This window comes from Pteropus medius, unplaced genomic scaffold (assembly GCF_902729225.1).
Source record: "Pteropus medius unplaced genomic scaffold, Ma_sr-lr_union100, whole genome shotgun sequence".
Classification (NCBI taxonomy): domain Eukaryota; kingdom Metazoa; phylum Chordata; class Mammalia; order Chiroptera; family Pteropodidae; genus Pteropus; species Pteropus medius.
The window spans coordinates 5,309,122-5,334,034 of record NW_024349802.1 but is presented as its reverse complement, the minus strand read 5'-3'; the positions used below and the strand labels follow the sequence as shown (position 1 = coordinate 5,334,034).

The following is a 24,913-nucleotide window of genomic DNA, read 5'->3' as shown; positions in this document are numbered from 1 at the left end:
GGACTCTGAATTCGAACTTCAGGCCAGCCTGTGGCCTGCTAGGGAGCCTGGCTGGGGCTGGCTGAGTCCAAGGCCAATGCCGGGGGACCCAGAAGATAAAGACTCCTGGGCCCAGGCAGCTGGGTGTAAGGCCCGACCTGGCCGCTGGCTCCGCGGACTGAGCAAGCTGCTCAGCCTGGGCATCCTGATCCGACAAGCACTGGAGGGAGGGAGGGAGGGAGGGCCAGCTCCGCAATCCAACGTCGGCTGCCGTGGGGAACCACACTCCGGAGCCACGCTCTGCCCTCTGCCCTGGTCCCCAGACTCGAGAGGGGCCTGGGAGAGCTGCCGGGGACAGGAGGCTGGGCCTGGCCAGGGAGCACGGTCACTCTGGGGAGGGGACGCGCCCTCGGCCCGAGCATGAGCGTGCGGGAAGCAGCCGGGGAAATGCTGCTCTGGGGGTCAGATGTCCGGGCCGCCTGCCAGCAGCAGCGGCTAATGTTAGAACATGAGAAGGAAGCGCCCGCTCGGCAGAGGACAGCGGCCGGCAGCGGAGTGGGGGAAAGGGGACCGAGCACAGTGACCACTGGCCACTGCAAGCTGAGCCAGGCTGGGGTCACCGCAAGGCCCTCGGCCAAGTCTCCCCGAAGACAGGCAAAAGGCCGCGCGCTCACCAGCCCTTCTGTTTTCCTTCATCTCCCTCGGGAGTAGGGGCCGTCACGTCAGCAGCATTTAGCTTCTAGAAAAAGGAGAACAAGCACCGCGAACCGGCTCCCAAGAGGGCAGGGAGGGGGCTGGCCAGGCCCCAGGGGAGCGTCTGCAGCCTCTCCCCACTTCTGAGGCCCCCAGGGCCCCCCCCCCCGGTGACTTTCGCCTGCAGATTGAGACTTTCTCTCCTCACTGCTGTGCCTCTGAGACCTGCTCCCATAATTCCAAAGTGACCTGTGGTGCGTCCCATTTTGTTTTGTAACCTTAACCCCCCACTTCTGTTATCTTCTTAGTCTGATTAGAAACAAAAGAGAAATGCTTTTCCATCTTTCCTGTTATTATCTTGATGGTATTTATACGAGGATGATGTTACCAACTTCGGAAGCTGAAGCAAAACCCCCACTAACTTCCTCTCAAACTTGCTGGCTGCTCAGAGCAGATTCTGACATCGGTTTATCTTACGTTCCATCTCATGGATGTCACCACTAGACTGAGATTATTTGGGGTCTTTCTTCGGTTGTTTAGCCCATGCCTCTCCCCAAGGCCTCGCGGAGTCCTGACAGACCACAGCCTCAGAAGCCAAGCTGGGGTGTGCGTGAAGGTTGGGGTGCAGGAGACAAGGGCCTGGACCTGAAGGCTGCACCCTGGCACCCTGCTCATCAGCTGTGTGGCCTGGACCCTGTGCCCTGGGCTCTCAGAGCTGCAGTTTCCTGTCTGTACGACAGAGCAGGACGGAGGCACCCTGCCCCTCAGCAGGGTGGCGGGAGGTCCTGGGGTGGGGGCGGGGTGTGTGGCAGGACGTCTGCAAGTGCCGCAGACCACACTTCCCCTCCCAAGACACTGGCTGCAGCCCTGCTCGTGGCGTCCCACCTGTCCACGCTGTGCCTCCACTGGAAAGCCCCTCTCCAAAGGTGGCCGCTCCTCGAGCTGACCTGCCTACCTAGGAGTTAAGGGGAAGGAAGGGGAAGAGGACCGATGGGCCCACAGCTCTGTGCGGGGTGGCCGGGGCCTGGAGCAGCCAGTGACTTTCCGGGAAGGGGGAAAGGGAAGCCCCAACCCCCACAGCAGCAGGAAGCGTGAGGCAGAGCCCCTTCCCGTGGCCCGTTTGCATCCCCTGACTTTCTTCCCTTCTCTTATCTGAGATGAGTCTTCCTCCTCCGGCTAGGGCTGCAAGGCCAGACTCCTCCTGGCCTGGGCTCGGGCCATGTCTGTTCAAAGGGCAGCTCGGCTGACCTCCGGCCCACGTGCCCTGGATCCAGCTCCATGGCCAAACCCGGCCAGGCCCTCCCTGAGACGGGACCAAGTTCAGTGGCAGCTGCTGAGGCCAGCGGAGCAGCTGGAATCAGGCAGGGATCCTCCCTTGGGACCTCCAGAAGGCCTTCACCCTGAGGGCCATTCCTTTCTGGTCTCAGCTACTCTAGATGTGTTCTTCAGATTCATCAGGAAAACACCCATCAACAACAGAGAACGGAGCAACGCCAGCCACGAACCTGAGCGGCAGCCACAGCGGGACTAAAACGAGGACGAGCTGAGGAGCGGGGCTACGGGAGGCCACGTTCACTCACTCGACAAACATCCCCGGACCGGGCCCGGTCTCAGCCCTGGGGACTCAGCAACACGCTCCGGAGACGAAGCACCTTGTCTTCAGCAAGCTCACGCTCTAGCGCGGGAGCCATTCAATGCCCAAGGTCCAAATGTTAGAAAGTGGTGAGGGCCCCCGAGGGGAAAGAGATGGGAAGGCTGTGTGGGGGGCTGTGGAGCTGGGGGGGCTAAAGGCAGGGAGAAATAGCAGGTGAAGCAAAGTTCAGGCCAATTAACCAGAGAGGAAGGGAGGGGGGAGAGGAGAGAGTCCCACCAGGGGAGTGTCCAGGCTACAGACAAAGCGCGAAGGCCCTGAAGGCCCTGAGGCTCGTGCGTGGCACACTGAGGCCAGAGGCTTGAGCACAGTGACTTGGGGGGGTCCAGCAGAGACAGCAGAGTGGTCATGGGGGGCCAGAACATGTGGAGCCTCGCACATCCCAGAAGAGCTTTGCCGTTTGCTCGGCTCGAGATGGGAAGGAAGCCAGTGGAAGGTCCTGAGCAGAGGGACAGATGTGACTTGTGTTCCCACTGGCTGCTGGGTGGAGCACAGGCTAAAAGCAGCCAGAAGCAGGGGACCAGTTACCACAAGAATCCAGGTGAGAAAGGACGGCGGCAGTGGGGAGGTGAGAGGGACTCTAACTACAGACACGTATCGTATCGGATGGGCAGCCCCGCCTCATCTTTGTTTGCAGAATTCCTCCAGCCCAGTGCCCGACACACCCGAGGCGCTCTGTGGAGGCTGTGGCGTGGACACAGGTCTCCGTGGCCCTCGCAAGCTCTGCGGGCCGGAGACCCGCCTGTCTGCTCCCGGCTTGGCTGCTGATGAGAGGTCGATGACGGGAGCCCAGGGGTGCCAGTGTGGGTTCTCGTGAGGACTGTGAACGGCGCCAGGACCCGGAGCCGTGGCCCCTGCCAACCACGGACACTGCGGAGAGTCCTGGGGACTCACCCATTTATAAAACTCATCCGCGGGAGGGTCTGTGCCTGAGTGGGACCCCCACCCCTCCGCTGGGGAGCAGCCCCGATCACTTCTGAGGGATCAAGGCTGCAAAACGGGGAGGGGGCTGTTCCGTTCTCCGTCCGAGGAGGCCTGGGGTCTGCCTCTCTGGCCCGGCCCATCAGGCCACTTGTTCAGAGGACACCTTCGGCAGAGGGCAGCCGGAGGGCAGCTGTCGCCACGGCCCACCACGCTGGCTGCCTCCCTTCCCCGTCTCCCACTCTTAGCATTCCTGAGGAGCGGCCCATGCCCGGCACGGCCTCATCGGGGCCCCCACCGCCCCTAACCGGGTGGAGACCCGAAGGAATGTCGGTCTCAGCCTGGCAGGGCGGCAGAACCGTGCTTGGAATTACTGACCAGGGTGCTGGCCTTCCCCCCCGCCTCACCAGATGACTCTGGCCAGCTACTTCCTTCTTGCAAGTGCTTGGCTGGGCTCTGGGCTCCTGGGCCTCCACCCCCGCCCCGCCCCGGCCTGCAATGTCTCAGAGCTCTGCTCTCGGGCACTTTGGACTCTGTCTGCAAGGCCTGCACACTCAGTCCACAGCCCCGGCTGGACACTGGGCCTCAGAAATGTCACCAGAGAAACGAGGCACACCAGGTCCTTACCAGCTCAGAGTTGAAGGTCCTGCATGCTATGGAGTCAGCGCGCTGGGTGTCGAGGCTTTTACTTAGGATCATCACCATGGTAAGGACCTCAGGCACTGGGCTCTGTCCCAGGGTGGGCACGAGCCATCTTCAGTTGGGCAGACTTGGGCAGAGGTGACTTCCTGGGCACCTCCTAGGTGACTGACATCAGCAGGAACAGCTCCCCATCAGCCGCTCACCCTCGGTGGGGCTCTTGCAGAAAATGGTCGAGTGTGGTCGAGTCCCTGGAAAGACAAAAGGCAAAGGGACTCAGGACTGGGAAAGACCAGGGCCCCAAGAGAGCTGCCTGCCCTGCTCCATGCCAGAAGCCAGTCAGGAACGGACCTGCCTCCCTGCTGAAGGAGATGCATTCTGGGCGGGCCGAAGGCCAGAACCACCCCTCAGAGTCCCCGCCAGCCTTGGAGGGTCCCTAAAGCCAACAAGCACCACAGAGGGTACAACAGTAACTCCCAGTTCAGCCACATTGTGCCTTTAGTACTTATCTCAGGGTCTGGGTTGCTGACAATCTGCTGTCCCCCAACTGTGCTCAAGTCATGTGACATCTTACACCGAGCTGGCTTTACTTCGGCTTCCATGTCCGCCCACCCTAGGCTGAAGGGCACACAGGCACCGACCCCAGAGTCAAAATCGAAGGGCTCGGCCCCTGAGCAGCCAAGTGGCAGCAGGGGCCACAGTCAGCGAGGCGGTTACACTTCCCCGCCCGGCGATGAAAACCAGGAGGCTCCATTTAAAGGCACATAACTCCTCTCCTTGGAAGTGCCACATTCCCACAATGACACATTTGCAACGGTGGAGGCCTTTGCAGCATTGTCGCCTTCCCCCAGAACGAGGCAAACCCAGCCACAGCCCGTGCAGGGCCTGCCCACACCACCCCGAGCTCCCCGTAGAAGGGAAACCCCCTTGCGTCATCCTACACAGCCCATCCCTGACCCACCATCCTCTTCCTCCAAGCAAAGGCCGAGTGCAGCCTTCAGCTCAGGTTTGAAAAATCACCCCTCACAGATGAACTTTTCTGATCTTGTTTCCTATCCCACCGCTGTGGTTACACCGTCAGTGAAAGTCACACAGATACAAGGAACCTGACGATCACCATCGAAAAGTAAAAAATAGTGATGATAACAGTAATAAGTAAGTAGAAAGCCAGCTCCTAATCTGTAATTAAAAACAAACAGCTCGGTGCAGGAAAATGTTTTAGAATCTGCTGCTCTGTGTAAAAATTAATCACACCCTGGTATTTACTCACCATCCAGATTGTAAATCATATTTTCCTGTTTACTTCGATTAGATTTTACAGTGGGTGTTATTGAAATTGCTCAATTATGGGCCAGCTGGCGAGCACAGGAAAATTACCTTCCACTGTTCTTCGAAAACAAGGTTCAACCAAAGTGCAAAAGCAGAGAAGGGGAGGAGGAAAATCAATACGCTGTCGAAGACCTGACTGCTGGGGAAGGAGGCCCAGGGCGGCCCGCAGGCTCCCGGCTCCTCCAGGAGCCGGCGCGCAGCTCCAGCACATCCAAATGGAAGCGACCGTTCTGACCAGGAGTGATCTGCTCAAGGAAAGAAGTTCAGACCACTCCTCCGAGTCGTGGCCAGACAGCTGAGCCGGAAATGGCCGCCAGCCCCTGGACACTTGGCTTGGGAGCAGGCTGCAGCACGCCAGGCAGGAGCGCACCCAGAGGGGTGCTCGTGGACTGTCCCGTCAAAAGGACCCTTTGTCCCACCTCGGTGGCGGGGGTGAGGCCTGATGGTGGCCATCTTCTTCCTGGATGTGACCTCCACCCCATTCTGAGGCAGCCGCCATTGGCCCCAGGCCTGGGTGGGTGACCTGTCCTTCCCCCATTTCCTTCTTCCCTAACCAGGGGGTGGAGTGGGGGGTGTGTGGCTTGCGGTTGGTGGTTACAAGCCCGGGTCAGAGTCAAGCACACCTGGGTTGGAATCCCAGCTCTTGAAACGTACGTCTGAGTGACCTTTGCCAAGTCACTTAGTCTCTGAGCCTCAGTTTCCCTCTCCGAAACAGGGACAGCAGTGGCTGACTCAGAAGGTTACTGTGTCATATGAAAACGGAGCTCAAGCCCTTTGCTCAAGCCATTTGCTTGGTGAGAAGCCCCAGCTCACGTCAGGACGTGCTCGGTAAACAGCAGCTACTGTCACTCGTTTGAGGGGGGAGTCTGCGGGGCCCAATCCTTTCTCAGCATTGGACACCTAAGCATCTGTCCTCTAAAATTTCTTAAAAGGGAAATTTTATCAAAAATTTTTGAAGCTAAATTTCATCAAGAAGGGGCTGGCGAGATCATTGCCCATCCCTCTGGCGGAACGGTAGGTGGCCAGTAAGAACGATGCTGTGAAAGTCTATTGCCATGGAAACACATTAGTGTACCTGATGCAGCCGCCAGGCACCAAGCCCGAAGCTGGACTGTGGTGTCCTGGCTCTCACAGCTCCATCCCCACTGGGGCGCCTACAAGACACCAAGGCTCACAGAGGCAGCAGGGCGGTGAATACCGGAGCAAACGCAGCAGACTCTGAAAGGGTCCAGCACAATCCCTGTCCTTAGGGGTCACGGAAAGACGATGCCGTGAACACAGACACTACATCCACCAAGGAAGACAGGAGGGGCCGCTGGGGCTGAGTCGTAAACAGACTCCTCTGCACAGGGGCCAATGACGTACAGCACTGCGTGCAAGAGCCCAGGAGTGGAGACAGCCCAGATGCCCGTCAGCAGGGGGCGGGTTACGTAAGTCATGGAGTAGGCTGCACAGGAATACTGTGTGACCTTCACTGTCAGTGAGGCAATTCTAACGGTACAGATGTGAACGTTCCCTGAGATACACTGAGAAGTGGAGACAGCCAGCGACCAGGGCAGCGTGGTCTCATGACCACAGCAGCCTTGAGGAAGGGGCTGTGGCTCTGGGGCAGGAGCAGGCGCTTTGATCACCTGGCCGTACGTGCTGTTTGAATGGTTCATCCAGTGTCCACGATACCCCTCTTTTGATGAGAAAAAACATAGGAAAGATTTCAGCAGGAAGGGAAGAGGCACGTAGGCAGAGTGTGAGCAAAGCACGGCGGCCTGCCCCATCCAGTGTGTGGGGGATGGTGCGCACACTGGTCCACGGTGTGTGGGGCATGGTGCACGCACCCACCAGTCCACGGTGTGTGGGGGATGGTGTGCACACTGGTGGCTGGAGCACAGGGGATGTGGAGAGTGGGCAGCAACAGGACAAGGATCTGGAAAGCCAGATTCAGACCAGACCAAGGGTTCTGAATGCTGAGCTGAATGTAGACTTTATCACGAGGCCACAGGGGGCTCCTCCCCAGGGGGCTGGAGCTGGCTGCTTTGGTCTTAATTTTATGACACCTGGATCTAGCACAGGTGCCTAGAGTACAGTCAGAGCTCAATACACAACTCTGGAATTAGGCTCGCTCATAGCAACATCTAAAATGGTCTGCACGTTCTCAGACCCTGTGCGGCAAATCGAGACCCGTGGAGCCCGCGCAATCTGGAATTCGCTGGGATTCCTTCGATCCATCGCACGGGCCTGGCCAGGTTCGAGGGGCATGCCAGTGCCCGTGGAGACTTAGAGCCCAGTCCATAAACGGGGCCAGGGTCTGCACAGGAAAAAGCCAGGGGCTCAGCCTCTGAAAGGACAACCGGGTGCGTGGCTCCGCCCGAGGTGAAAAGGAGGTGCCCCACAGCCCATGGGTGGCAAGGTAAAGGCTTCCCAAGGCCACCTTTGGGGCGCAGAGCCTGCTTGCTTTGGCCTGGTGGGTTTTCTCTTAACCCACATAAAGAGCAGCTTCTATCTGCTGAGCACCTACTGTGTACCAGGTGCTTTATACACATCGGCTACAGGTCAGGCTCAATTACCCCCCTTGTACAGACGGAAGAAGCAACTCGCCCAGCATATAAGGTGTGAGCTTGTGTCTCAACCCAAGTGGACCAGGCCCCAGGCCGGTGCCTCCCACCAGCGTCCACCTGCGGCATGGCCCCTGCCTCCTCGCCTGCCGCTCCATCCCACACGCATCCTTCAAACGCCCACTCGAGCAACTACCACAGAACTTAGCAAGTGCGCTCCCTGGATTTGAAATGAAATCCAGAGAAATGAAAACTTAAGTCACACAAAAACCTGCTCGTGAACGTTCACAGCAGCTTCACTCATGACAGCCCGGACCAGGATTCAACCCGGATGTCCTTCAACGGGTGAACGGTTAAACCGGTCACGCTGCGGGCATACCGGGGAACGTTACTCAGCAACGAAAAGGAACTGTGCTGAGTGAGAAAGCGCACTCCCCAAAGGCTAACGATTGCATAAAGCCATTTCCATACCATTCTTGAAATGCCAAAAGCATAGAAATGAAGAGTAGATTAGTGGTTGCCGGGGTTTTAAGATGGGGTTTTGGGATTGGGGTGCAGGTGTGGGAGGGAGGTGGGTGTGGTTATGAACAGCAACAGAAGAGATCCTTGTGGTGAGTGATGCTCTGTATCTTGACTGCACCCGTGTCAGTTTCCTGCTTGTGATACTGAACTTCGGTTTTGCAAGATGTTAGTTACTCTCGGGGGCGACTGAGTAACTGGGTGCACAGGATTTCTCTATTACTTTACAACTATATGTGAATTTACAATGATTGCAAAATTTAAAACAAATTGAGAAGAACCACTCAGCCTATGCGTTTGTCAAAATGTATAAAACACTAAAAGAGTGAACTGTATTGCATGTAATTTAAAAAGAAAAAAAATTTTTTTAAAGAAGCTCATGTGGCCACTGCTGCCCACACCAGGGACGGTGGAAGGCCGGGGGAGGACATGTGCTGTGGGATAGGGCAGGCCTGGCCGTCACCTTCAGCAAGTGACTTGACTTCAGTTTCCTCATCTTTAAAATGAAAGTGATAATATCTTTGCTCTGGAAGCTGCCGGGAAATTTAGATTAAAAAACACCGTGTGTAAGAATGTGGCACAGAGACGACCCCAGTGCCCCTCCCTTTTGCACAAGCAGCCACTGCGGTTGGTGCCTCTGTCGACATCCTCCTGGCCTGTCTTCTGCAGTCTCCTTGACCTGTATTTAAATCTTGTATTGTCACTTCCCTGTCCCATTTACTCCCACCTTTCTGCTGAGCCTCCCAGACAGAGGGGCCCCCATCCTGCCGCCCACACATCTGGTGCCTGCTGTCCATGGGAGGCGGCGGGGGTGGGGGGCGGTTGTAAAGGGTCTCCCTTCAGCAGGTGGCCAGCCTATTCGGGGGGACACATGCTTTCTGGTTCCCACCCCAGAGCCTCTACTCACTGACTCATCTTCGCCAGGATTTCCACTGAAGGAGCAAAAGGCAAAGTCAGACTTTCTGCTGACCCACGAACCCACCTCCCTGGCTGCAGATACGGTGGCAGAGGGCCCTGCCACCCCCACGGGCAGCCCCGAGCTCCCCAGCACTGTGCTCAGAGCAGGTCTGCAGGGTGGGAGGGCACACACTGACAGTCCGCGGGCACAAAGCGACACTGCCCGCAGTCAGCAAGAGACCCTCGACCCAGCACCGCGGCACCCGACACCGCGGCACCCAGCACCGTGGCACCCGGCACCAGAGTACCCTGCACCAGGGCACCCGGCGCCGTGGCACCCAGCACCAGAGCCACCTCTGCTCCACGTGCCCCACGCAGCACACTCCCAGCCTCCACCTCCCACCTCTGGGCGCCATCCAGGAGCAGGCTCTTCTCATTTAATGACCTCGCATTCCTTATGAATGGGCACTGCTGTCAGGACTGTTCCCTCTTTCCAGACAAGAAGACCGAGGCTCCAAGGAAATAAGTGAAGCATTTGCCCAAGATCCTAGGCCACCAGGGCCAAGGGCAAGATGTGACTCCAGCTCAGCCTCCTCGGCCACTCTGGCACCACGGAGGACAGGGGCTGGCTTGGCTCTCTCACACACGTCTTTCCTAACGTGAAAATCTCTTGCTTTTGCTCTGCAATCGTCCATGTGCCTTCCTTCATGCGTGACCCTTGAACCCAGCTATCTGATATCGCTGTGGTCAGAGACTCGGCTTCTGGCAAAGGGAAACCCTGCTAGATGCATTTACATGTATGGAAATGTTTTGCAACTTCCAAAACTCTGTATCACCCTTAGGTGTACTCGGTGCATTTTTGAAGGGCTATCCCTTAAAAAGAAACGGACCCCACTGGAGATTTTCAAGACAATACACTTCTCCTTTGAGTAGCTATCTCCTGTGCTTAGTACTTGTGCAAATCAGTTTTACAGCAGAATATCTCACCACCCTACACACAGGACTCAGAGCAAAACCTAAACATGACCTTGGCCACCGACAGTGATTTTCCTGATGGCTCAGGCAAGTCATTCCTCTCAGAGCTTCCATTTCCCTCTCCCATTAAGCAAAGGAAATGGGAGGAAAGCAGAAATCCTACAAGGTTTTCGGGAAGGCTGCATGCACTTTTAAACTCTCATAACTCCAGCTGGTGTGACAAAAGCAATCTGCAGGCAGGATCCAGAAGCAAATTTAGGAACATGTGGGGAAGTGCGTGTCCTAGAGGGTCGAGCTGCCTTCTGCCAGGTCCTGTCACAAACCAACAGACGGGTCGAGATGGGGGCTGAACCCTGTGGTCGGCAGTCAAGTTCACGTCTGCCAAGAGAAGGGAACTTAACCTGCCTGGGGAAGCCTTTGCTTGCTGTTTTTATAACTCAGTCATCTGAGTTTAAAGGATGAAAGCGAAAAGCTGCCTACGAACTTTGTCAGGAGCCCATACCTCCCCTGACCGCGCGGATAATGCCAAGAGAGTCTGGCATTCGATAGGAGGCCATGTCCACAGAAGGTGTGTTTCCCAGCCTGCAGTGGGACATTTAAACTCTCTCCCTCGGCCCAGGTTCCCGGTCTTCGGATCCTACTGAAAAATCACTGATAAAACACAAGCGTGCCTCACCACCTTCAACACAGAGTCAGAAAAACAGACACGTAAACCCTCTTCAATCGACACCTCAAGCACCAATGACGTGCTCAACACCAAACATCAGATTTAAGGAAACTGCACAATAGAGACTCTACCCAGAAAATAATACATATGTCTACTGTTCTCCTCGCATCTTCTTAGTCTGTATTTACAGAAATAACAGGTGACACACAGCCTGCCTTTTAACAGGGCAGGGATAAGGTGACGACAGCCGTAGCTTACAGCCCTAAGCTTAGGCACCTCAGGGCATCCCTACGTGCGGGCGCCACCGTTACTCCAGTTTACAGAGGGACAATTTTGCCCAGGCCCAAGGTCGCCCAGTCGTGAATGGCAAAACAAGGACTCAGGCCACGGCTACTGAACTCCACTGCCTTTGTGTTAACCACCTATCTTTCCACTCCAGGATCTGCGATTTCATCATCGTTATCCTGGATCTGATTTCTCAGCTCAGCTGCCCGAATGCTGAAGCGCAGATGCTGGGTTTGCAACACGCCCCTCTCGACAGCTCGTCCCGAGGCCGCCCAGGCCACACATCGACCTTCTGGAACCTACCGCTGCAACGCAGCACTCGGGGTTCACTGCAGGCAGGGAGGAGGCAGGCGAGGGGGCGTCTCGGAGAGGGTGGAGGTGCGACATAGTCAACACTTTCTGCCCTGTGCCACACACGTGGGCAGCTGTGCCACCCAGGAGGGCAGAGTGCTGCCGGCCTGGGCAGGGGGTTATGCTGGCTTCTTGCTACGCCAGCCCGATCTATGCCCCCCCACCTCCCTGGGCCTCTGCCCGCCTGCCGTCTCTCCGAGTCCACTCCCAGGGTGCTCGTGGGGAACCCTGCACTCCACAGGGTTAGTCTGGGTATGGACCTGACTTCGCTGTCCTCTGGACTTAGCACAGAGCCTCCCCACAGCGGGAACCTGCTCGAAGTCTGTCTGCTGAGTCGACAGCACAGCGGGGAAAGAGCACTGGACTCTGAATCCGGAAGCCGCAGTCCCAGCCACAGCCGGGTCCTGGAGGAGCTGGAGGGCGCAGCCGAGCTCCGCAGACTTGCGAAGCTCACTCTCTCCCTCAGTAACGTGTAAGAAGTTACCCTTGTTCTGCCACCTCAGGTGGAAGGTTAAGGAGGTCAAGGCTTTCTCAGGTGGGGGCACCTTATGGGATTGTCCCTAGATGTCCTGACGTCCTTATGTGAACACAATTCCGAGCGGGCCCTTATGAGAGGCTTGTAAACTGCCTAACGAAGATCACGTCTTTGCAGCCACAGCCTGAGCTACTGGGGCGGGTGGACGTGCTGCGGATCCTCCACATACCCCACCCCAGGGATGCGCCTCCGGACAGGACATTCAAATCCCACCCTGAGTCACACTCACTCGGGCTCCCGTTTGCATGTGACAGGTGAGGAAACTGGGCTCAGAGAGAGCGAATGACCTGACTAGGCCACAGCTGGCATATGGCTGTGTCAGACTCTCAGGGGTAGGCGATACTTTCTTGCTACGGGAATAAAGCACCCGCTTTAGAGCAGACATGCTCACCCGTCCCTTAGGCCTCGACCCAGAGTAAGGTGTGTCCTCAAGGTGTTTTCTCCAGTAACTGGATGAATATCTATTCCCTGGCCTAGTCCTCCAGGTACTCAAAGGCCACCGCGAGCCCACATGTGGGGAAGAACTGGCAATCACATTACCTGGCTAGAAAGGGACCCACCCTGTGCCTTCGCTGACCAAAGTGGCCCAGACTCCTCATAAGACTCTCTCAATGGAGGAAAAAAGCAAAACAGTGAAATGCGCTGTGGTCCCCAATTGAGACTCTGTTCTCTGGGACTTTACAGTCGCTCCCATAGAGACGTGGGGGATTTTCTGGTTTTCTTTTGTTTTTTTTTTTTAAGCTAATAACATTTCAAAAGGAAGGGGAGCAACGCCATGACTCGGGGACATGAAGGTGTTGAGATCCAGAGCCAAAACAAATCTGAACGTGGGAACAAGACAGCCAATGTTGTTTCCTGAAACGGAAGCCAACTGCATGCATGGCTGGTCAGGAGCTCATTTATCAGTGAGGAATAAGGGACAGACGAGCTTCCTATAAGCCCTCCCGTCGTTCCAGCTTGCGTTCCTGTCATTTTAACCCACCAAACACTACGAAAGAAGAGTGTGCTGTGGACCAGGATCTGCTGAGCGGAGGGAGACCGCAGGGGAGAACCAGTACTCACGGACCGAGCGCAGGGCTGGACACTGCCTCCTCCTCCAAGCTGGGTGGGGACAGAAGGGCAGAGAAAAAGACGGTGACACACAGCGAGGGGCCCCAGAGATAATCTACTGAAATGTTAAGCCACTTAGCCTAAGATGACCATGACCCGTTCTTCAGTCAGACCTATTTACAAGTACAGTGAATTTTCTCAAACCATGATTAAAAAGCAAAACAGGCATAAGAAAAAACACATATTTCTTTTAACAAAAATGGAGAAGCCCGACCAAGAGGATGTATGGCCGGTGTAAAGACAGAAGACGCAGGAAACGTGGCTCCTGACCCTGGCTCTGCCCCTGGGCAGCTCTGCCCCGCTGGCCAGGTCACTGCCCCTCACGGGGCCTCCGTTCCCTCACCTGTCAAACGAGAGGCCGGGCCAGACTCGTGGGTGCACGTGCAGCCGCGCGCCAGCTGTGGGGGTCGGCCAGGGTTCCGCCTCTCTCTGAGCCTGCGTTCCCTCACCTGTGACATGCAGACGGGAACCCCGCGGGAGCAGGAGACTCCGCAGCAGATCTGAAGGTGCCACGTGAACGTGAGGAAGGACAGGAGGGTAGGAGCTGACGACTGCTCTGTACCAACCGCTCGCGGCCGCCGTGTGTGGGTGGCCTTCCCGGTCCTGCTCAGACCTGTGCAGTGTTCCAGGTCTCAGAAAACCAGACTACGGCAAAGGCCAAATCCCTTATTCGCTGCCATCAAGAGCCTCGACTGTGACCTTTCACACAGCCGAGGGGGAGGCAGGCCACGCCGGGGCAGGAGTGGTGGGGAGATGCAGAACCAGCCCCTCTCTCGAACATATCTATGGGGCGGGGATGGGGGTATTTGCACAAGTCCATTTTCCAAGCTCGGTCCTTAAGGGCACAGGGCACCTTGGTGTCTTTCAGCGATGCTGACGAGATTCTGCAGTAAGGAGTCTCTAGGAGGACCAGGCAGTGAGTCACTCACCAGTTTTCATGCTTTCATCTCCCACCTCCTGCACCAAGAATATTCTCTTTTTTTCCAAATGTTTGCGGACTCTTGGGGCCCACAGACAGCTACATACACAGACGGCTCCTGCGAGACGACCCACCCCCACCCAGGCTGAACGCACGGCTTCCAAACCAGGGCGGCTCCAGAAGCTCCACAGGCAGGAAGCAGCATTCCTGTTCCGGGTGGCCACATACCGGGGCAGCTCTCACGGAACCCCCAGGCCACCGCACGGAAGGAACAGCATCTCTCAGAAGCTGGCACTTGGAAGACAGTTGGGAGGGGTGATCTCTCTATCTCAGGAGCTTGGTGGCTCAAAAAAGTATCACAAAGATCACACTGAAACACTAGAGGTGACCCAGGAGCTCTTAAGAACTGTTGGGGACACGAGAGCCAGTTTCCCACCTGCCAACCACTTGGGTCACAGCCTGACCTCAGCTCACACACCAGGACTTGACTCTCCTGATCTGACCAAGGCACATCCACTAACCTCTCTTACAGGGTTTGGTGCAGAAATTAATCAGTTGGGCTAACCAACCTGCTACAAGCCTTCAGCCTCCGCCCTGTCCGCACCGCAAGCTTTGCCACGTGCTCAAAACGCTGACACCTGCCCAAAAACAAAACCCCTTGGAGACTTGGCTGCCTGACGGGTCTGTCATAATGACAGGTACACCTGAACCCCCTCCTGGGGGCTCTAAAGGGCAGAACAAACTCTACTCAGATCGCTCTGGCCATCGGCTGTAGCACCTCGGAGGGGCAGCCACCACGTGTAACGGCAGCCACCTGTCTGCAGAAATGCGGAGAGCAGCACACTGCGGGCTCTTTGGAGGAGTAGGAGGCTCCTGCAAGAAGGGTCCCCGAGGTCCTACGTCAACGCGAAGCCCAGGCTTTCTGCCCCGAGTTACTTACAAACGGCTGCGGGGTGCGTATGAGCGGCTCGGGGAGCGGCTGTTTACTGGGCCTTGAGCTTTCTGATTTCTTGGCAGGGTGCGGAGGCGGGAGCAGCGGGGGCATCTCATTTGCAACTCGTCTCCACTTCCTTCTGCACACTCTGGATGTGACATGGGGCCTCCTGTGCTTAGAGCAAAGCCCTTGGGGGTTAAAGAGGAAATGACATGGCCAACCAGACTCACTGGCTTAAAGGAAAGGTGCCTTACAAGCCCCGGTGGACTCTTCCAGAACCTTCTGCGGGCTCTTGGCAGATCTAGGTGAGACTCAAAAGGCCCTGAGTTAACCCAACTTCCCAAGGTGAGCGGATCATCTTCCTCACCAGAAATGGCCCAGACACCAGGAAAAGCAGATTCACTCCATCACCTGTCCACAACCCATCCCAAAGTGCCCGAAAAACTGCCAAACGCCGCCAAACCGCTGCTGTACTTGTCACGTCATTGTCATCGTCCCCCAGGTGGAGCCACCGGAACTGGGGTTGGATGCAGGCCTGCCTCGCTCTCAGGAAAATCATTCCACTAAGTCAGCAGCAAAGCCCTGCGGCCAGGCCCCAGAGCACCACCCGAGCCCAGCGACAGGCCGGCGCTCATGTGCGTGCAGGCCCTGCCCTGGCCTGGAGCCGCAGCTGGAGGTACTGCCAAACGAGCGAGGGCAGGAAGCCTGCACGGACAACCGGGAACGCGGGCCTCCTCCGCCAGCAGTCCGACTGGGAGATGTTGATGGTCATCAACATCCTCGGAGTTAAAAATAACAATAACTCAAAGTTAAAAAAAAGAAGATGCCGGACTGAAGAAGGGGACGGGGTCCGAGCGGATGAAATCTAACGGGTACCGGTCAGACGGTGGCATCTGGGCACCAAAACCAGGTCTCAGGTGCTCTGTGTGAACAGTCAGCCGCAGGCTGTCATCCTTGAACGGACTCATGGGGACAGAATTGTAGTCTTCGTTCAGTAAGCCCTCGGCCAGTGGTCACTCTGCGCCTGCAGGGTTGATGGGACGGGTTGGAGACATAATGCTCTGTAGGCCATAGAGCACTTTAAAAAAAGAAAAAAATAACATAACTGTGCCTTCTAAGGTCTGAACACTGCACGACAAACTTCTTGGGGTGAGTGCAAAGCCATGCTGGCGTCTCCCCCCGCCCACGGCCTGGTGCCTCTCCACCTGGGCAGACTCTCACTCACTTCATTTATCAATAAATCAACAAAACCTTTGCTAGAGCCGTGATGCTTGCAAAGTGCAAAGCTCAGTGAGCACCCAGAGGTGGCATCTACGTCTATGAGGCCCCAGCAGACGAGGCTGGTGAAGCAGCTCTGCAGGCAGCTCTCGGCCCCTGCCCGGCCTTGCCCAGCCCTGTACTCTCAGAAGGTCAGTCTGGCACAGGTGCCCGAGAGGCAGTCTCTCTGAGCAAGGCTGACCACGCCCCTGGGCCAGCTGCACTTCGTGAGCCCACAGTGGGTCCCCTTTTGCAGAGGGGTCACTGATGGGAGGCAACAAAGGAATAAAAGTTTCTCCCCAAAACTCTCAGTAGAACCCAATTTGAAAGTCGTTTGCCTTTCACAGAGAGAGAAACAAGTCGACCTCTGGAGAGATGAACACAGAACATGATTTGGACAAACGTCTCGGTGCCACTTGACTGGCATCCTTACCAGTCTCCCCTGGAACTGCACGAGCCTCGAATGCCAAGTCCGTCTGCCCACCGACAGCCCTGCTCGCGTGCAGAAGAACACGCGCCTCTGGCACAGCCAACATGGGAAGCAACCTAAGTGTCCGCCAGCGGGGACCGCGTCGGCGAGTGCCCCGACCACCGTGTGAAGGACAAAACGCGGCTTTTCGCAAGGCTGACGGAGCTCTATTCGCACCCGTGGGAAATCGCCTTCTAGTCTAGGGTGACGCGAAGAAGCGAAGCCCGCGACAGTGGACACTGTCAGCTCCCACTGGGTGAGAATGAAGTGAATAACCGCAGTGACCATACAGGAGTCTCTGGAAGGATACGAGAGAAGCGAACATCGGCGGTCCCGGAGGGGAAGTGGGTGGCTGAGAACAGAGGTGAGACCAAGTGCTTCAAGGAACGCCGCTTTGTACGTTTTGAAATGTAACGGATGACCTATGCAAAAATATAATTTTTTGAAAGTCAAAATTATATACAGGTGTGTGCGTGCACACATATTCAGCTGTATGTGCCTGCACACAAGCAGAATACCTCTGCAAGGACAAACAAAATGGCAACACGGGTTTGTCCAGACAGGGGAGATGTGTGGCTGGGGGAAGAGATGGTTTTCACTGTTGAGCTTGTACACGTGCATATACTGCCTCTCCTTAAAAACTTACACAGATACACACACACACTGCTCCTAGTTCCTCAAACAGCTCGCACCATTCCACGCCTCCGGACCTTTGCTCACGCTGGTCCCTCTGGCTCGAGCTTATCCTCTGCCCCCCTGCAACCCCCCTCCCGGCCTCTTCGGCCTCCAGCCAGGCTGTCTCTCAGACTCTGCTCTGGCGTCACCTCCTCCAGGACGGCCTTGCCCACACCCGAGAGTGCAAATCACAAGAGTCCGATGAACTGGTGGTGTGTCTGTCCCCCGGCACGGACTATGAGCTTCTAGAGGCCACGAACCCAACCTTAGTCCTGTATCCCCAGTAGCTGGCAGAAGAGCTGCTCAGGAAACGTCTGCTGAACCAAAACACGCATCTGCTGCATTAAGTTGGGTCTTGGTGTCCCTGGTGCAAAACCTCCGAAGCCTCTCGGGCTGCGGGCTTTCCCACAGCTATCAGATCCGGAGCCTCTCGGGCTGCAGGCTTTCCCACAGCTATCGGATCGTGCTGTTCGCACCTCCCGGTCCACGCAGGGGCTGGGCTGGGAGCTGTCTGGGTTCCGGGGACTCTGCGGGGGCACAAAATCCCACATTGCTCACGCCTCCTGGAAACCTGCGAACATTCATCAGAACCTCTGCAGGTGGCCCTTCTCACACCAGGTCCCAAGAGAACCTCGGCCCGGTCCTTCTCTAGGGCTCTGTTTCCCGTGTTCTGCTTTTAGGAGGAAGCTTGGCTGCCATCAGGGCTGGCTTCGGGCAGCACTTCCAAGCGGCCTGGCCTCTGCCACACCCACCACGGGCCAGTGGCCCTCGGGAACAGGGAGGCCTGTGGTCCCGAGAGCCTGCATGGTGAACAAGGAGGGTCCAAGGGCAGGACGGGCTTAGAGAAGTCAGGTGTGCACGTGACGCTGCACTCCGAAAGGAAGGGCATTCTCTGAGGGACGTCGGTGGCACTGGCAGACCCTGAGCACGCCCTGTGCTGGTCTGTCATTATTGCCTCCTGGTGTCAGAGTCCCGTCCCAAGTCCGACACTCCCCAGGCTGGCTGTGCCAGGCACTGAGGAAGGAAGTTCACCCTGGCCACCAAGTGTTCCGACAGGCACACCGCATGGCACAGTAAGTGCCAGAACGCCATGAATGCTACCAGAGGGATGAGCTGTCATCCCAAGTCGGGAAGATCTAAAGAGACGTCCTCGAGGAGGTATCGTAAGTGAGAGGCCTTACGAACAGGTAGGAATTCAGAGACAGCCAGAGATAGGGTGAAGGCATCCCCAGAGGAAGCCAAGAAGTGGCATGTCCGACATCCAGCAAGCTGGGGGCTGGGCGCTGAGGGCCGCTTCCCGGCTCCTGCTGGAAGGAGCCCCATGTCTAGCCAGGGCCAGTGACCCTCCCAAGGCCCAGGAAGTGGGGGCTCTGCCATCCAGGGTGGCCTCAGGCTGCCCCCCACCTCCCAGCTCCCAGGGGTCCCCTGCAGACCCGTGCGGCTCTCCCTCTGCCTGCAAGAGCACCACGCAAACAAGCCAAACCTTGAGGGGCGCCGGCTGGTGGTTTACTTAGCTGAACAAAGTCAGGTGACCCAGGGAACCCTGAAAGGGTGACCCAAACCTTTCCTTTTCATAAAATGGCAACGTAAAGGTACAGAGCCACGAAACAGTCATTTCTATCTCCCAGTACACCAACAGCTCTGCTCCGACCCACGCGGCCAAACCAGAATGCCAAAGGACAATACTATAATTGTGCGGTCCCTTGGGAAGGGGAGTGGCCGTGTACAGCCCCACATGAGAACGTCACGATCGTCCCGGGCTCCCGAGCTACAAAAATGTGATCGAGGCATGTGCTGAGCACGTGCTCACCACGTGTCTGCGTGGCAATGAAAGCACAAAAGCTCAAGAGCCAACATGCCTCAGCCCGCCGGGGCCGGCGCTGGGGCCGGCGCTGGGGCCAGCGGAGGACCGGGGAGAGGAGGAAGCAGTCGGAAGATGCACGGAAACGCTTCATTCCAAACCATGACCGCTTTATTGTCCCCTAGCTTTCAAAGGGCAGGAGTAGAAGGGGACACTCCCACACAAGACAAAACTATGAAGCTAAGCAGAACGAGCGACTGCCCGTCACCTCCCAGTTATTCCGTCTTGAGCCTAAGACAGGAGGTGAGCGGTGATTCCAGATTCACTCCGAACGACTGAAAAAAAATGAGATGAAACCAACCTTTACTGGCAATCAACAACCATGACAACTCAGAGCCGCCCAGCCACTGGCTCTGTATAAACTCAGGCGCACCACTTCCTGGCTCTGGGCCTCGGTTTCCCCAGCTGTAACAAGGTCTCTTTCAGAAGCCCAGGCTGGGCTCACGTGTCACTGGTAAGAGGAAGAAATACGACAGCTGGTTGCGGGCTTCGCTGGGTGTCCCGGCTCCTACCACTACCAAGAGGACACTGATTTCAGGGCACCTGAGACAAAGGGCACCGCAGCCTGAGGACTGACGCCTGGGACGTCCCGGAGGCACCTGGAGAGCATGAGCATCGGGACCGCCGCAGCTGAGGCAGGGCGACCCAGCAGCTTCACGCCAGGCGTTGGCTCAACCCAATCGGGGTGAGAATGGGTAAAATAAACCTGCGTGGGGAACCCAACCTCCGAACTCAAAATCACCACTGCTGCCTCCTTTGGCACCCAGGGTCCCAGATAAGGAAGGGAGGAGGGAGGCAGAGGCGGTCAGTGAGTGGCAAGCTGTAAGAGAAAGAATTCCCTAAGGACAGGAAGTAAATGTTTCTCCAACTATTACAATGATGATCTGAAGACAAACGACATCCAGAGAAGAGGCTGGTGCCTTCCTCTGTAACAAAACGTTACATGTTGGGGGGCTCGTAAACAACAAACATTTCTTTCTGGCAGATTTGGAGACTGGGGAGTCCAAGATCTTGGTGCCCACGGGTTGGGCGTCAGGTGAGAGCTCTCTTCCTCACTGACAGTCACCCTCTCTCTCTGTGGCCCCCATATGGTGGAAGGGGCGGGGGCTCTCTCTGGAGTCTCCACTATAAAAAGCTCTAACAGCACTGACAGGGCTCCACCCTCATAACCACCCCCCACGTTCCCCATCTCCTAACACCATCTCCTTGGGCGTTAAGTCTCAACATATGAATTTGGGAGAACATCCGGTCCATAGAAACTGGAAAACAAAACCATCTTTGGAAATCTAGAGTCACGTCTCCCAGAAAATAAGAGGCAAAGTACAACTCTGTGAGCGTGTCCCTCTGCACAGCGGCGGAGTGAAAAGGGAGTGGGCTCGCAAGCAGGGCAGGTGTTCCAGCTGCCAGCTGGGACCCGCAGGGGACGCCCCACACCCGTGCTGGGACAAACTTGGTGCCCGCTTTGACAATGGGCATTTAGCATGGTGGTTCTCAAAGCGAGGCCCCCGGACCAGCAGCAGCAGCCTCCCCTGGGGCTTGTTAGAACTGCCGCTTCAGATCCCACCCCAGACCTGCTGAATCAGGAACTTGAGGACTAGGGTCCGACAGTCCGAGTTTTAACAAGCCCTCCGGGTGACGCTGGTGCTCCCAGAAGTGTGAAAACTGATATTTTAGTGGATTTGGTACCTAGCACCCTGGTCACTAGAGGACAATTTTGCAGATGAACAAAGTGGAGTCCACCAAGGGCGAGTCTCTTGCAAAAGGCCATGAGGTCAGTAAGGGGTGGGAACCCAGACAAACATGACCTTAGGGAGTTCCCGGCAGTCCCGGGAATGCACTCAAAAACACGGGCACGGTCAGGACCTTTGGGCCCCTTCTCAGCAGATTCGGGAGCTGGACAAACCCCCAGGCATGGAATGGCCTGACCAGCAGAAGGGAGCAGATGAGGACAACTCGTTTCTGCTGCAAGTCAAGGAAGGCTTTCAGGCAATGGACCTATGGCCCACATTTCTCAAATTCAGCAAACAATCCAGAACGAGACTAAGAAGCCCAAAGGTTGACCATGTAGTGAAATGTGAAATCAGAAGAAAATGTTCGCAGAACGTTTGCCCCAAAAGGAGAAAAAAAAATGGGATTGAGCGAAAAAGGTAAATGAAAGGGGTATAACGAATATGAACTATTTGGGGGGATATGAAGAGAAAAACTCAGTTCTTGGAAAACTATAAATTGCCATTTGGAGAAATCTTTTCTTTTCTTCCACGTGCTTTACTGAGTCTCTGTCGAAAAGAACAAGCTGGAAGACCCTGAGGCACATGTTTTCATTTACCCTAAAAAATGTTTCTCTTTCTACTACCAGCAGAAGTTCTCGGCTTGATACATGGCAACTAGACTGCCTGTCAGGATAATTTAAAGATTAAATCTTTGTTTAAAAATCCTATAGCATCTGTTAAAATCATGGAGGCACTTTTGGCCTAAAAAAGATGAAAGTGGGTGAAGCATCTCTGTGGCTTTATGGGGGGTGTGAAGGGAAGACTAAAGGTATCCCTGAGGCACTCAGCACTGGGTGGAGGGGACCCTGGGCTGAGACCGGCTTTCCAGAATGAAGGGACTCGCCTGCAGTGCTGCCTGGCCAGAGTCGCGTCCGTGGTTACTGGGGGGCTGCAGGGTGACACGCTCTGAGGTGAACGGGGCATCTCCCCATCTCCGAGCATCGGCTTCCCTTTGCCAGTTTACTAGCGGGATTATGGAGGGCAGGACCTGGAGCCCCGGGCATCTCCGGCAGGAACTGCGGTCTGCCCTGGCGCACCCTGCACCAAAGAATCGGGAGAGGCAGAAAATCTGAATCTGTCTTCTGAACGTCTCGCCCACTCCGGGGATCTCAAACTCGAATGCCTTCCAGAGCCACCCAGGGAGCATACGGGAGTGAGTGCAGTGGGTGGGACCTGTGAAGACACCCAGAGAGCACGCCCAAGGACTGGAGCGTGACTCGACTGCGGCTAATATGCGGCTGAGCGGGAAAGAGGGCCCAGAATAACGTTAAAAACCTGACTTGTCAAGAGCAGCTGAAAATCCAGACTTCTTCGTACAACCCCCTAATTCTTCAACATCCAGAAATGCGAAATTCGTAAGGCATCACGGGGGCCAAACAAGTCATGTGTGAGGACGACATCTGGCCCCCAGACCACACCTGTGCACCCCCTGGTCTAACGGATGCTGACTACTCCCAGCTCTGAAACTGCCGGGGCGAACAGCGTTTTCCTCTTGCGGAGCTTGTGCACTGGCTGGGCCGCAGGGCCCCACGGTCACACAGAGCCAGCTGCATCACTCCTGGCTCACTGAGCTAGCCGCAGGCCTGAACGCGACCAGGAGGTGCAGGGATCCTGCGCACGTCCAAGTGCCACGAAGCTCCCTGGTCCCCAGCGGCGGGGCCGGCCTTCCCACGCACACACACACTTGGAGAGGCGGCGGACCACGTTCGATCCTCCGCCTGCCACCCATCCTGCAGGGCAAGGGACAGCACCCTCGGGAGCAGAGGGGGCCTGGGGGCCGCCCTGCTCTCCCCGGGAGAGCTCCCTCTGGCCTCTCCCACGACGTGGGCTTGGGGAAGGAAAGCGCTTCCCTGCCAAATGCGTTAAACAAATGCAAGTAAACTGAGCAGATGGAACAGATGATTCTGGATCCCTGACGCCTACAGATGGCTGCCTTTAGTCGGGTCATCGTGAGCAGAACAGCTGCTTCCTCAATCACAACTCCTGCACAGAACACAGGATTCGGTTTGATGACTGCTACGCAAGACACAGGAACGAGAGGTGGGTTTCCTGCCTTTTATTTCAAAATAGCCCAGGATGAACGAAGACTTCTTGTACCATAACAACACATTCAAAAGGAAAGTGCAATGAAGTGGGTTTTCTTAAATGTCAACCCGCAGAGCAAGCTACTTCTCTGCCCACGGGCCACGATAAAAATGTGGCGGGGGAGCCCACCCGGAGGAGCACGGCCAGTGACGGGATCGCACTGGGCGCTGAGCAGAGACAGGCTTTGGAACAGATGGTTCTTGTTGCTGCATTTGGTAAGTGTTTCATCGTGCTGTAGGGGCGTGGGCACTGTCTGAGCTGAGGAGGTACCCATGCAAGCCCAACAGGACAGGTCCAGTCGTGCCCAAGAGAAGTGGGCCGGACCCCTGACCACACACAGCCCGGGGCCAGGACAGCCCCGCAGGGACCAGCGTGCAGCTCTCCCCCACACCCAGTCCATCGGCGAGCTCCGACAGGCAGGCTGGCTCCAACGAACGGCAGTCAAACCCACGTTCTCCGGATTTGCCTTCATACCTCCAAACGGCCCTGCCCCAAACAAGCAGGACAGAAACTACAGTGCGGCCCAGCCCAGGGCTGGTCAACAGACTGCGTCAGTCTAGCTGTAGCTGAGGGCATTTCAAGGAGAAAGCCCATGATGTAAAAGCCCTTGCGGAAGGAGCTGGACTTCCCTCAGGCTACACAGAAGCCCCATTCCAAACGGATAAAACAGTTCCTTATCTGTTGCCCATGGAAAACATGGTCATGTCACCAAAACAAAAATGTTCCCATCCCAGCACAGTGGGAACAATGGTATAATCCATCGGGTCCAGATGGTCCAGAAAGAGCATGATCTAAATACTGGAAAGTGTGGTGTCTGTGATTTCCGCAGGGCCCAGTGAGCAAACACATATTTGGGGAAATGGGCAGGGAAGACATAGCAGAGCTGATAAGGCCATGGGCCCAGGTGAGCCAGGAGCTGGGGTCACAGGCTGGAGACCAGCAGGTCTAAGGGGGTCCTCGCTGGTCACGTGCAGTCGGGAGCTGTGCCCTGGGCGGTGTGGCTGGCTTGCCCGTGGTCACGCAGGTGGTCGGGGTGGGGGGTGGATGGCGGCTCCTTCACTGCAGGCCAGGCTCCCTCTGTCACGTCACACATTTCTCTGTCACCTCTGAGTCGACAACCCCACTTTTCCAGCTGTGTTCCGGGGCCAGGAAAGCCCAGTTCCTCTCTTTCCTGGAAGGCCTCCTCTCAGACGCGGGCGGCCTCCCTGCGTGCTGGGGGACAGTGGAGCACACGCCCGCTCAGTGGGACGCTCTGTGGCAATGGCGGGGTTCCGGATCTGTGCTGTCCGACACGACACTCAGGGGTGTCACGTAGCTAGCAAGCACCTGCCGTGTGGCTAGTGCGACTGAAGAACGGAATTTCTAATTCCATTTAGTTTTAATTAACTTAAACCATATAATTTTATTTGACAACTATACTTCAGTAAAGCTGAAAAAAAATTAAATAGTTCTGCGTGGCTGGTGGCTGCCATATTGGATGGCATATATCTAGGGTACAGAGCAAGAGTCAGCGCATTTCTTTTCTGTAAAGGGCCGGGCATTGCAGACCACATGGTCTCTGTCACCACTGCTCAGCTCTGTCGTTGTAGCATGAAGGCAGTCGCAGACACGATGTACACAAATGGACATGGCTGTGTGCCAATAAAACTTTATTTACAGAAACAGGCCACAGGCCAGATTTGGCCTGTGGACTTAGTGTGCCAATCCCTGATAGAGTACAGAGCTGGGAGTTCACATCCCAGGACTACTGACCATCAGCTGGATGACCGGCATCTTTATCTTAGTAAACCTCAATTTCTTCATCTATAAAAAGGGAATAATTGTAGTACCCTCATCTCAAGGCG

General features: G+C 56.2%; 1 protein-coding gene across 4 annotated transcripts in view; it reads right to left on the bottom strand.

Moving 5' to 3' along the window:
* Window positions 1–24,913, bottom strand: part of EEF1AKMT2 (EEF1A lysine methyltransferase 2) — a 75,375-nt gene that overhangs the window by 4,979 nt on the left and 45,483 nt on the right. For 2 of the 4 annotated variants that reach the window (XR_005647228.1, XR_005647230.1), the window contains exon 7: window positions 3,872–4,134. The gene's annotated coding sequence lies outside the window, so the exon portion shown is untranslated. Of the gene's footprint in view, window positions 1–3,871; window positions 4,135–14,588; window positions 14,658–14,959; window positions 21,021–24,913 lie in introns of those variants that run through there. The other 2 variants (XR_005647226.1, XR_005647225.1) reach the window with 2 other exon arrangements.